The sequence below is a fragment of the Vicia villosa genome, linkage group LG4 (assembly GCF_029867415.1).
Source record: "Vicia villosa cultivar HV-30 ecotype Madison, WI linkage group LG4, Vvil1.0, whole genome shotgun sequence".
Taxonomy (NCBI): Eukaryota; Viridiplantae; Streptophyta; class Magnoliopsida; order Fabales; family Fabaceae; genus Vicia; species Vicia villosa.
Window position 1 is genome coordinate 121710393 of NC_081183.1, and position 14095 is coordinate 121724487.

Consider the following 14095-nt stretch of genomic DNA (forward strand, 5'->3'; position numbering starts at 1 on the left):
GGAACAACATCACCTTCCTTCCTTAATACCGTCTTCAGAACTTCCATGACCAAGCTCAATTGAGTCTTCAACTGACTATTCTCCTCTTTTAGTGCATCCTGATTACGGACCAAGTCTCGCATCTCCAACATAAGATGACCCATTTGTTCCTTCATCTCATCCATTTCCTCACGGAGTTGTTCCATAATTGATCTTGGAGTTGTGGCGGTGAGAAGTCAAATCTGTTGTTGATCTTGGAATCTGAATAGAAATGGTCCCATAAGTCTTTGAAAGAACCATGAAATGCATGATAGTATGAATGCATGTTTCATTTATGAGAGATCCTAAAGTCTTTTCTCACACTTTCATCTTTCTTTTTCTTTTTTTTTTTCAAGGCTTTATTTTGTATAGAATATCTTTTCTTTTCTTTTTTGCTTTTCTATTTCCTTTTTCTTTTACATATCTTTTCTTTTCTTTTCTTTTCTCTTTTTTTTGGAAATAGACTTTAGGATCTTTCATAAATGGAGTGGACAAAGCAATGATGTTATGCAATGCAAAAGCATGGGATCAACGGTCGACGTAATCTTAGTAACCACTGTACAATCCTCTGAATAACTGATACAGGTCAAATGTCACAGGATCAAAGGTCCGACACCTTTTTGAATACCAGGAGAACCAATAGTCACCAACAGAACCTGAGTCACCAACGGTACCTGTCATGTATATCCCTCCCCACTCACGGGTGAATCTAGGTCAGGGTAAGGTCAAAATGGCAACCAGCGTTATCAGTCCTCCTGAGGCACCACCGTTGTTGCATCTACATGCCAACAATGATACCCCATTTGGACCTCGACTGGGCGTGGGTCTCATGATCGCAATCAACAGAACCTGACATTCTGTTGGCGTCATGACTATCCACTCTATCCTAGGTATCCTATGTGTCACTCTGGCCTGGGTATTGGGCCTTTTACCTCATAGAACATCCCACCCAACCTGCAAAACAGAACAGAAGACCCCAAGGAACACAAAATATAATCCATATGCATGATGTGCAAGCAGAAATAAACATGATATGCAAGCAGAAAATAAACAGGACATGCGAAACATAAAATAAATACATAAAATAAATAAAGGCACGTATAGAGAAAACATAGCACACCCAGTAAATAAACAAACAAACGGATAGGCTAGGATCGACTCACTAAGGATGGACCAGCAATAGGTCTAGCAACATCCCCAGCAGAGTCGCCAGCTGTCGCACGCTCGCGAAAAATGGACAGAGTCGCCACCAATATATTTATCCCATAAGGGAAAGGAATATCAGAAAACCTAACAAAGGAAGGAACAGGGTCTTGCGACCAGAGAATCTAGGTGCGGGAGTCGGTTACGCGAGGGGAAGGTATTAGCACCCCTCGCGCCCATCGTACTCGATGGTATCCACCTATGTTTGTTTCTATCTAAAGGGTGTATAACTATGTCTATGTCTAAATGCAAAATGAATGCAAAATGTAGGGAAAATAAAGAATTGTACTCGCACGGGCCCTACCCCGCTGCCTACGTATCCTTTTCAGGAATCAGAGTTACCGTAGCTCGGCTCACGATTTTCTGTTTGTTTTTGTGTTTTTTAGTTGGGCGGAGTTAACGCTCGCGCTCTTGCATAAGGGGACAGCCTAGGATGCAATGGAGCGGAGATAACAATGCCCTTAAGAAAAGAGGGAAGAGAGAATTGGTCTGTATCTTTTAAGGGTAATTCCATGATGACGAAGACCCACTACAGGGCTTCGCATCACTTCCTTACTTTGTTTTAAATCTGACCATTTATTAGTGTTTTGAGTGTTTTTGGTTGGTGTTTTTTAAGGGAGATTTGTTTGTGACTTAGATCATACCAAAAAGAGTTTGTTTTGCATATTTAGAGAACGCACATCGAGGCCTACGCCACAATCGTTTCTCTAAATGACGGTTAAGAAATACATCGAGGTTTCACACCTCAATCATTTCTTCTCCGCTAAGTAAAGGAGATACAAAGAGTGTTCTTTTGTGAATATTTAGAGAATGCACATCGAGGCCTACACCACGATCGTTTCTCTAAACAACGGTTAAGAAATACATCGAAGCTTCACACCTCAATCATTTCTTCTCCGCTAAGTAGGAAAGAACATACATCGGGGCCTACACCCCAATCATTTCTTTCCTACTATGAAATATAGCAACGGTATGATCTTCATCGATTTTTATTAAGTATTTTAAAAATTCTAAAAAAACTATTATTTTTATGAGTTTTCTAATGTCAATGATCGCCTAAAAATCTAACAAATATTAAAGGTTTTATCATGTTTTTATCAACTAAAAGTAATAGAAAAAAACTATTGTGGAATGAACCTAAAATCTACACATTTTAATGGAGTCAGGGGGTGTGAAATCAGACAAGGTGTATGGCCTAGGTAAATCGCTCAGGGCCCAGGGAATTAGCCCATCAGAGTTTTATTGCCAATCAGAAAAAAACGCAGGGGTTTGGTGGGCTCCCAGAGGGTGTTAGCAACAATTATTCGTGTGAGGCCCATAGGAGCTTGTGTTCAGATTTTCAGCAAGGTAAAACGTGTTATATGGGCCAAAAGGGGGGAGAATAGCAAAATTGGTGGCCCATGAGATTGTCCGCTATCATATTTTTGAGATGCCCAAAACACTGTGAATTCAATTAATCCAAATTCCTAATAATCCCAACCTAATCACGTACTTTAAACACAATTAACCCTAGTTAATCCTAATTAAACTAATCAAAACCAGTATTAAGGAGAGAATGAATTAAAAAGGAACTAGGTTAAGAAATGTGACCATTCATCTCTCACACGTATCTCCTTCCTCTCTGTGCGAACGGCGACGGCGCTCCCTCCATGATCTTCTCCGACCACTCTCTTCCGCCGTGAATCGATGAAACAAAACAACATCATCTCGTCCAGAACTCAGCGCCGCTTATACCCTCTCAGTTTATGCTCTCGTACATCTCCCTCTCTCAACAGTCTCGGCGGCGGAGATTCCTCCGATCTTCACTTATCTCAAATGGTGCACGGTTTCCCCTTTCTTCTCCGATCGAGCTCTTCGCCACTACCGTGAGAGATTATTTCTCCACCTCACTCTCACACAAACACCGACGATACTCACCTTCTCCGGCAAATCTCCAATCGAAGCTCAGACGACGGTGATTCTTTTCCCTCTTCTCTGTTTCACGATCTGAATCTTGGCGCGGTGGTGTTGTTGCAGTTGATGGTGATTGATGATAATGAACGATCAAAATTGTTGTGTTGCAGAGCCTGCGCTTCAGAAGAGATGATGATTGAAGATGAATAAGGTTGAAGCAGTGATGAAGGTACTGAGCGAAAGATGAAGGTGAGGTTTTCTGTTACGATTTTCTCTTCTCCCTTTTTCTGTTATGCTGCTATGCCAAATTTGAGTCGTTTTTGTGTGATGAAGAAGGTGGCGAGAGGGATTGAGGGATGGAGATTGAAGAAGGTGAATTGAAGTGAAGATGATGGGAGAGAGGATTGAAGATGGAGAAGATGGTGATTCGAGATGGGACTGAAGAAAATGGTTCAGATTGAGGATTATGGAGAGCTCTGAAGATGAAGCATGGTTCAGAGAAGAAGTAATTTCTTGAAGATTGGAGATTGAAGATTCAAGATTATTGAGGGAATCCCCGAGAGTTCTGAAGAATGGTGGAGAAGCTGTTATATAGAGGTGAGAGGTTAGTTTCTTCTGGATTTTTCTGTTATGCCGTTAACTGAATTCTGTTAGCTGTTATAATTCTGTTAGAAATCGGTTAGATGGAAAATGTTAGTTACAAAATGATAGGTTGGTTAGCTAGTTAGTTATGAATTGGTTATTTCTGTTAGGGAAGTTATGAGACTGTTTTGGCTTTGGGTTAAAGGGATTAGTTTGTAACTGTTGACTCTGTTATAGCTATATGTTTGTAACTGTTTCAGGTAGTTAGAAGGTGGTTCAAGTTAGTTATAGGTGAGATAAAAATTCTGTTATGGTTGGAAAATCTGTTATGTGGGTATCTATGTATAATGATAGGTTATGTGCAGTAAGTTGGGTGATTGGGTTAGAAACAGTCAGGGATTAAAGGATATGTATGTGGCTGTTTTGTTTTTGATTTGCAGTAGGTGCTTCTGGTTTTGTAGGTCTTTTCATGTATGCAGTTAACACATTAACAGGTTATCTTGTTTTGCTGTTAGGAGAGGATGGGGAAGTGTAGTTTCTGAAACTGAGTTGATTCGAATGTACTGAATGTTGGCTGAATGTATTGGCCGGGTTTTGTCTTGGTTTGAACTGTTAGTTTTGTCTCAGAATTTTTGTTAGAATTTTGTTATGAAGCTTCTCCAATCATCTTGAATTTTCTTCTGTCTGGATGCGATTTGCAGGGCTGATTTGGTATGGTAAGATGACAGTGTCTTGATTTTCTGGATGGTTTGTACTGTGATTGAATGGTGCTGAATACGTTTTTCGAATTTTGTTTGGATGATAATTGAACCTAGGTATGTACTAGTGTGGCACTGTTAGGATGCAGAATTTTGTAATGTCAAGTTCTCTTTGTCTTTCCGTTCTCATTTTCTGAACTGGAATCATGCAGGTGCGGTATGATAGACGCGGGAAGTTTGTGTGGCAGTTTGGTTTAATGGCAAGGGGCACCGTACTGGCTGCAGGTAATGATGTGGGGTGAAGTCACTTGGTTCATGAAGATGACTTGATGAAGTTTTAAACAGAGCTGGACTTGAAGAATACATGAAGAAGCACTTAGGATTTTAGGAAACTCATGACTTTGTATAGACCTTTGTGTATGAATTTTTGTACTTTCATTTCCTTTTGCTACTCTCTTGTAATTGACTTCCCTTTTAGGTGGAATGGAACTTTAGTTTGACTTTTGATGATTCACCATGAACATAAATGAGCTTTTGAGCTTTTGTAATGAACATTTTTTGTATCAAATAGAGACATGGGCTTTTGAATGAAATTGTGAATTTTGAGAAGTTGTAATGTAATTTGAATTTGGATTTTTGTAGTTGCAAATGAAACGGACATTTGAAGCTTGAACTTGAATTGGTGAATATATGAAAGATGACATTTGATGATTTGAAAAATGGTGGGAAATTGCTTGAGAATTTGAATGGGCTTGAAGCTTTTGAATGCATTTTTATTATTGTATAAACTCTTGGATAATCTCAAGTTCAAGCTAATCATGGCCAAAGAAATTGGTTCTTAAACACCTTGATCATGTCCATTTTTCAGACTATCTCGTTCGTATCTTCTATCCGTATTCCAACATGCTTCCAACACGCATCCCTTGACAATTTCTGTTTCTTGATGATAAAAGCCTAAATCCATTATACTATAGCACTTGTATTTCAGACCACCTCAACGATAACGTATTGAAGGAATTAGGGAAATAAACCCTAACTGTTTGATCTTGGTGAAGATAGTCTTGTAGATAGCCTTGTAGCTTAATAACAGAAGAGTCCACAATAACCATGGATCCAAACCCCGCTTTCACAGTCCAACGCTCTAAGGAGAACTAGATGAATCAGAGTTATTTGATATGTACACCTCAAACCTTTATGAAACCCTAACCTTTCGAAATCATTGATCCCATGCCGGATTTATTGATTAATGATGCATGAGTTATGTTAATGCCCTAGTGAAAAGATAATGCATATGAAATGAGAAGCCTAAGCCAATTAGAAGTAAAGGGGTAGGACAAATTTGGGGTATGACAGCTGCCCCTATTTAATCGTCTTAAACCTGAATGTGAGATTGGCGCTAGCCTTTCGAACATTTAAGGTAGAAGAAGATTAAATATCAAAGTGCCAGAAATTTGTCCTAAAGAGAAGATGGTGTAAATGATATCCTTATTTTTTGTTTTTGTTTTGATATCTGCTGGGGAAAGAGGAATGTTTTTTTTTTTTTTGGTGGAAAAGTTTATGGTGAGTAATGGTTGAATGGTGATAGCTTGTAACGTGGTAACGGTGCCGACACGGGGTTTTCAAAGAGAATGGTTGTATGAAACAATGATCGAAAGGAAATAGATCTCGTGCGATCTACGACTCAACATCGGGACTGAAAGGAATAAGATCTCGTGGCGATCTATGACTCAACATCGAAAGAAGATCTCGTGGCGATCAACTCGTCAACAGAAGAAAAGGGAATAAGATCTCGTGGCGATCTTATGACTCAACACCGAAAGAAGATCTCGTGGCGATCAACTCGTCAACAGAAGAAAAGGGAATAAGATCTCGTGGCGATCTTATGACTCAACATCGAAAGAAAATCTCGTGCGATTTTCCACACTTTGGAAAGGAATAAGATCTCGTGGCGATCTATGACTCAACATCGAAAGAAGATCTCGTGCGATTTTCCACACTTTGGAAAGGAATAAGATCTCGTGGCGATCTATGACTCAACATCGAAAGAAAGTCTCGTGCGACTTTCCACACTTTGGAAAGGAATAAGATCTCGTGGCGATCTATGAATCAACATCGAAAGAAGATCTCGTGGCGATCAACTCGTCAACAGAAGAAAAGGGAATAAGATCTCGTGGCGATCTTATGACTCAACATCGACTCGACATCGAGGGACAAAAGAAGACATTGTGTCAGACATTCATCAGAGATTGAAGATACCTCGCATCGGCACCGTCGTTGGAAGAGATTTGAAATGTAGTAGCAGATATCAATCGGAATTTGTAAGGACAACTTTTTGTGTGGGGATGTATTATTGTCTTGACTGGGTGCGGATTTGTATTATCTGGCTTATGCTTTGTTATGCATGTTTGAATTTTTCTATGGCGTAATGCTCCATTTTGATGGATATGCTACGCTTTTGAGGATGTAATGCTATATGCAGTGAATACTATATGCAGAGTGCCAAATAAAGGCATTAGTGAGGTAAACACCAGGGAGAATCCCCTTAGTGTTAAGGACCATGTGGAGGTGCCAATAGATGTTGGACTTTGATTTGTAAGATGCACTTTTCTTTGACTTGAAGAATGATTTCTGACTTCTCACCATGTGCCACTGCTTGGAGGATTTTCAGCTTAAGGAGATTCCCTTGATTCACCATACTGGGGATGAGAAATCCAAATAAGGAGCCTTGATTAGGGAAGTAGGACAACTCCTAGGAGAAATAAACTCCTGTGCTTGAGGAATGGAACAAACTCTCGGGAGAAATAAACTCTGTGTTTGGGGAGAGACCAAGTTTCCAGGAGAAATAAACTCCTATGATTGGGGAATGGATCAAACTCTCAGGAGAAATAAAATCCTACGCTTGGGAGAGACCTAGTTTCCAGGAGAAATAAACTCCTATGATTGGGGAGAGAACAAAATAACCCAAGAGATTGTGCCCCAAGCTTCACGACCCATGAAGGAATTTGCACTATAGAATCCTTGGCGAGATTTGTCGAATCTCGACGTAATTGCCCCAGATTGGTCAAACTCAAGAGAGATTCCTCGACTTGATTGCCCCAGATATGTTGAACTTGAGAGGTCAAACCTCGACTCAACTGCCCCTGATTAGGTACATCTTACTAGAATCCTTGAGCTTTCATTGTTTTGAAGTCAAACAAACATGGAAATAACTTTACCACGCTCAACGGAGTCTTCCAATTCTTCCCCTCGAGGTAATCAAGGAAAGCATTAACTGTGCATGCCCAACGGAGTTTTTAGAGAATCTGCCCCTTGATGGTCAACATTTGAAATGATTAGCCTTTATTCCTCGGAGTTCTCAAGTCTCTTGTACTTCGATATGATCAAGTTGCTCACTGATCCTCATCATAGTAATTTCCTTGATGTTAAGCACATATTTGTATGCAAAAGAATGTTAATTCTAAGAATGGTAATTCTAATGCAAAGCCTATGTTAGTCTTGAAGTTTAAAGAAACTTTTTATTGAAATGAGATTGCGACCTCTTGTGAATGAATCACTGGTTGACACAACCTCGATTTTTGCATATGGAAGATAAGGCAAACGTACGATACCAACATGGATATGAGTCTCGCTTCATTGGGAGTCAGTTAAACACTATCTCATCGGAGTGCGCTTTCAAAATAAACCCTACTTCAATTAGGACTTTTAAGGGTTGTAACTTGGCCAGGTTCACGGTTTTGGAAACAAAGGATTTTTAGGCTCAAAATTATTTGGTGCCCACCCCCTTCATGATGTTCTCCAATCCTATGTTCAGTTAACTTGACATGAGTGTTCATTCCTCACAAGGAATTTGGAGTGGTTGAGGAATCAATGAGGTTCTTTGGACATGGCGGTCGCTCACCTCTTATTCTTCTGATTCATTGTCACACGACTTTGTTCTTGCTTGGCAATTTCATCATCTTTTTTCTTTTGCCATTTTCTTTTTTGTCATTTTCTTCTTATTATTATTATTATTTTTTTTTGCCATTTCTTTTTTTTGCTCTCTATTTTTTTTGAACAAGTCGTGTGACCTCGCATAGTCTTTGATTCGCTGGAGGTGATTGCGACTGCCTCACTCCTTTGATTTGATGAAAGATTACCATTGTGGTATCGTTCTCTCTTGATCTCTTGATGGAATAGGGATAATCATTGCGGTTTTGACATTCCTCAACCTTTGGAAGGACAACCATTGTTGTATCCTTAGATGCACACCCTTTTGGTGAGTTTTGAAAGCTCGATCAAGTTAAATGAACACTACCCTTCCCAAGGTCAAAATAAGGGTTTTTTTTTATGATTAGAAAAAGAAACTCCTACTTCAAGGCTCAAAGGGGTTGACGAGGGTCTATCTCCCTTATATCTCCAGTGTTTGGGGATTTGAAACAATGCCTGTACATCCTCAGTAGGGTTTTATTCAAAAACACACGATTAGAGATTTTGCATTTTTATTTTTCATCATTCTCCCTCAGCTTTTTGCATAAGCAAGCAATTAGTAAAGTTGGTATCGTAATGCCAAAACATTTTATGAGTGATAACGAATGGATTACTTCAAGACGAACATAAACAATGTATTATGATTTTCATTCCGAAATTAACAAGTTTTTACATGCTATTGATGCTTAAACACACAAATGAAAAATTACAATGAGAATGCAGTAAGAAACTAAATGGGTGCCGCTGTTGAGGAGACTTGACTCCGTCTGGACTTGTTGAGCTTGAATACTTTCTGCAGTTCCTTCCTAAACACTTCAGATTACTTCAAAAGAGAACTCCAACAAAGTCACCCATGAGTTGTAAACTTTTGCCTTGCTTTAGGGATTCGAGCAATGCGAGTGATGCAATGCTCAAGATAAGAGTACGTCTTGCTTATCCCTCGTGCGGGAGCCCCAAGCATAGTTGCTAGAGTAGTAATCGCCATCATAAATGGAAAGAATCTGGTATGGTCATCAAACTCAAGAGAGCTACTTGTGGTGCAGAAGACCCAAAACACGAATCTTAACCAATTGAAATTCTGACAAACGAGGAAGCAACTGGGCATAAGGCCATCAATTTGTTTCTTATATTTTTCTCTCTGTTAACAAGCAAGGGCCACTGAGAAGGAAATCATGAGAAAAGGCAACTGAGATATGAAGTAGAACCTTGAGGATGAGAAGCATTGTGAAGAACACTCTTGATTACCACACGGAAGAAGATTCTGACGAAGTCACATAGGAATTTGTAATGCTTTTAGGGATTCGAGCAATGCAAATGGCACAATGCTCAAGATAAGAGTACGTCTTGCTTATCCCTCGATCGGGAGCCCCAAGCATAGTTGCTAGATTAGTAATTGCCATCCTAAATGGAAGTACCTTGCATGGTCACCAAACTTAGAGAAGCTACTTGTTGTAAGGAAAGACCAAAACACCAACTGAAACACCAACCTCCACGGATACAATTGAGCACAAGAACCTTGAGAATGAGAGGTGCTTCTACGGGAAATTCTTGATTACCTCTTGGAAAGAAGATTCTGACAAAGTTGTTCGAGAATTTGTGGTGCTTTTATTATTATTATACCAACGAGTTCAAGGAAGCAGCTTTCTACAAAACAGGAAATACTTGAAATGAGAACACAGAAAGGAAATGATGATTGCCATAGTTGAGGAGACTTGACTCCTTCTGGGCTTATTTCTTTTTGTGACACTCCATGGAATACGGACATTCACTTGGGCACGGGCATTCCGTTCACCCACATGTTTCCTCCTTGAAGGGTTATATGTCTCTCGTCGATCAATTGTTGCACCTTGGCTTTGAAAGCGTTGCAGTCCTCGGTTGAGTGCCCTGCTGATCCAGCGTGGTACCTACATTGCACATTAGGGTCATGCCCAGGTGGAAACGGGCGTGGTGGAGGTTTCAGAGATTTGGGGGCCATCAATGAGCTTTGCACTAGATATGGCAGAAGTTTAGTGTATGTCATAGGAATCTGGTCCAGAGGAGCATTTCTTCGCCCCAAATTACTTCTATGTGGGTATTCATTCGGATGACCTTGTTGATGATTCTGTTCGGGTGTCTTCCTCTTTTGATCTGGCTGCGAAACAAATGGAGACTGATGAGGTGGGAAACCTGGAACCCAAGATGGTGCATTATGCTTCTGATTTGAAATAGATCTGACATGGAAGTATGAATCAACCTTTTCTTCCACCGCAGTTGGAACCCCATTTCCTTGAACAAACATACCCTCGGGGGTGAACAAAATCACTTTTGAATCAATGAGATCTTGAATTTGCTGCTTCAGCGCCCTACAATTCTCAATATCATGACCAGGTGCCCCAGAATGGAACTCACATCTAGCATTGGCATCAAAGGTGGGGGGAAGCTTTTCAGGCGTAGCCAATTCTCGTAGCTCAACCAACTGAAGCTCCAGCAAACGGGGAAGTAACTGAGCGTAAGGCATCGGGATAGGATTGAGAATTCTCTGAGGTTTCTTAGGCTTTTTCCCGCACATTTGGCCTCCTTGAAGAACAGATTGGCATGGAGGTAATGGCACATGGAGTTGAGGAAGAACTTCCTGAGGTATTCCATGAGTGGAAAGGAATCCTATTGGGAAGAAGGAATCAACAACTTCTGTTGCAGCAGCAGGAACAACATCACCTTCCTTCCTTAATACCGTCTTCAGAACTTCCATGACCAAGCTCAATTGAGTCTTCAACTGACTATTCTCCTCTTTTAGTGCATCCTGATTACGGACCAAGTCTCGCATCTCCAACATAAGATGACCCATTTGTTCCTTCATCTCATCCATTTCCTCACGGAGTTGTTCCATAATTGATCTTGGAGTTGTGGCGGTGAGAAGTCAAATCTGTTGTTGATCTTGGAATCTGAATAGAAATGGTCCCATAAGTCTTTGAAAGAACCATGAAATGCATGATAGTATGAATGCATGTTTCATTTATGAGAGATCCTAAAGTCTTTTCTCACACTTTCATCTTTCTTTTTCTTTTTTTTTTTCAAGGCTTTATTTTGTATAGAATATCTTTTCTTTTCTTTTTTGCTTTTCTATTTCCTTTTTCTTTTACATATCTTTTCTTTTCTTTTCTTTTCTCTTTTTTTTGGAAATAGACTTTAGGATCTTTCATAAATGGAGTGGACAAAGCAATGATGTTATGCAATGCAAAAGCATGGGATCAACGGTCGACGTAATCTTAGTAACCACTGTACAATCCTCTGAATAACTGATACAGGTCAAATGTCACAGGATCAAAGGTCCGACACCTTTTTGAATACCAGGAGAACCAATAGTCACCAACAGAACCTGAGTCACCAACGGTACCTGTCATGTATATCCCTCCCCACTCACGGGTGAATCTAGGTCAGGGTAAGGTCAAAATGGCAACCAGCGTTATCAGTCCTCCTGAGGCACCACCGTTGTTGCATCTACATGCCAACAATGATACCCCATTTGGACCTCAACTGGGCGTGGGTCTCATGATCGCAATCAACAGAACCTGACATTCTGTTGGCGTCATGACTATCCACTCTATCCTAGGTATCCTATGTGTCACTCTGGCCTGGGTATTGGGCCTTTTACCTCATAGAACATCCCACCCAACCTGCAAAACAGAACAGAAGACCCCAAGGAACACAAAATATAATCCATATGCATGATGTGCAAGCAGAAATAAACATGATATGCAAGCAGAAAATAAACAGGACATGCGAAACATAAAATAAATACATAAAATAAATAAAGGCACGTATAGAGAAAACATAGCACACCCAGTAAATAAACAAACAAACGGATAGGCTAGGATCGACTCACTAAGGATGGACCAGCAATAGGTCTAGCAACATCCCCAGCAGAGTCGCCAGCTGTCGCACGCTCGCGAAAAATGGACAGAGTCGCCACCAATATATTTATCCCATAAGGGAAAGGAATATCAGAAAACCTAACAAAGGAAGGAACAGGGTCTTGCGACCAGAGAATCTAGGTGCGGGAGTCGGTTACGCGAGGGGAAGGTATTAGCACCCCTCGCGCCCATCGTACTCGATGGTATCCACCTATGTTTGTTTCTATCTAAAGGGTGTATAACTATGTCTATGTCTAAATGCAAAATGAATGCAAAATGTAGGGAAAATAAAGAATTGTACTCGCACGGGCCCTACCCCGCTGCCTACGTATCCTTTTCAGGAATCAGAGTTACCGTAGCTCGGCTCACGATTTTCTGTTTGTTTTTGTGTTTTTTAGTTGGGCGGAGTTAACGCTCGCGCTCTTGCATAAGGGGACAGCCTAGGATGCAATGGAGCGGAGATAACAATGCCCTTAAGAAAAGAGGGAAGAGAGAATTGGTTTGTATCTTTTAAGGGTAATTCCATGATGACGAAGACCCACTACAGGGCTTCGCATCACTTCCTTACTTTGTTTTAAATCTGACCATTTATTAGTGTTTTGAGTGTTTTTGGTTGGTGTTTTTTAAGGGAGATTTGTTTGTGACTTAGATCATACCAAAAAGAGTTTGTTTTGCATATTTAGAGAACGCACATCGAGGCCTACGCCACAATCGTTTCTCTAAATGACGGTTAAGAAATACATCGAGGTTTCACACCTCAATCATTTCTTCTCCGCTAAGTAAAGGAGATACAAAGAGTGTTCTTTTGTGAATATTTAGAGAATGCACATCGAGGCCTACACCACGATCGTTTCTCTAAACAACGGTTAAGAAATACATCGAAGCTTCACACCTCAATCATTTCTTCTCCGCTAAGTAGGAAAGAACATACATCGGGGCCTACACCCCAATCATTTCTTTCCTACTATGAAATATAGCAACGGTATGATCTTCATCGATTTTTATTAAGTATTTTAAAAGTTGAAAAGAAAAAGAATGCAAACGGGAACTAATCCTAAATTCTAGTCTAAGTGTTGTCTAATTCCTATTCAACATACTAATGGTATTAACAAGGTAGGCCAAAAATATGGCCAAAGTCAAGTAACAAAGTCACACAAAAAAATCATATAGATATCAACATGTAAATGATACAAAAGCAATTCAAACATTGGTGCGAAATTAAACTAAAAAAACTATTATTTTTATGAGTTTTCTAATGTCAATGATCGCCTAAAAATCTAACAAATATTAAAGGTTTTATCATGTTTTTATCAACTAAAAGTAATAGAAAAAAACTATTGTGGAATGAACCTAAAATCTACACATTTTAATGGAGTCAGGGGGTGTGAAATCAGACAAGGTGTATGGCCTAGGTAAATCGCTCAGGGCCCAGGGAATTAGCCCATCAGAGTTTTATTGCCAATCAGAAAAAAACGCAGGGGTTTGGTGGGCTCCCAGAGGGTGTTAGCAACAATTATTCGTGTGAGGCCCATAGGAGCTTGTGTTCAGATTTTCAGCAAGGTAAAACGTGTTATATGGGCCAAAAGGGGGGAGAATAGCAAAATTGGTGGCCCATGAGATTGTCCGCTATCATATTTTTGAGATGCCCAAAACACTGTGAATTCAATTAATCCAAATTCCTAATAATCCCAACCTAATCACGTACTTTAAACACAATTAACCCTAGTTAATCCTAATTAAACTAATCAAAACCAGTATTAAGGAGAGAATGAATTAAAAAGGAACTAGGTTAAGAAATGTGACCATTCATCTCTCACACGTATCTCCTTCCTCTCTGTGCGAACG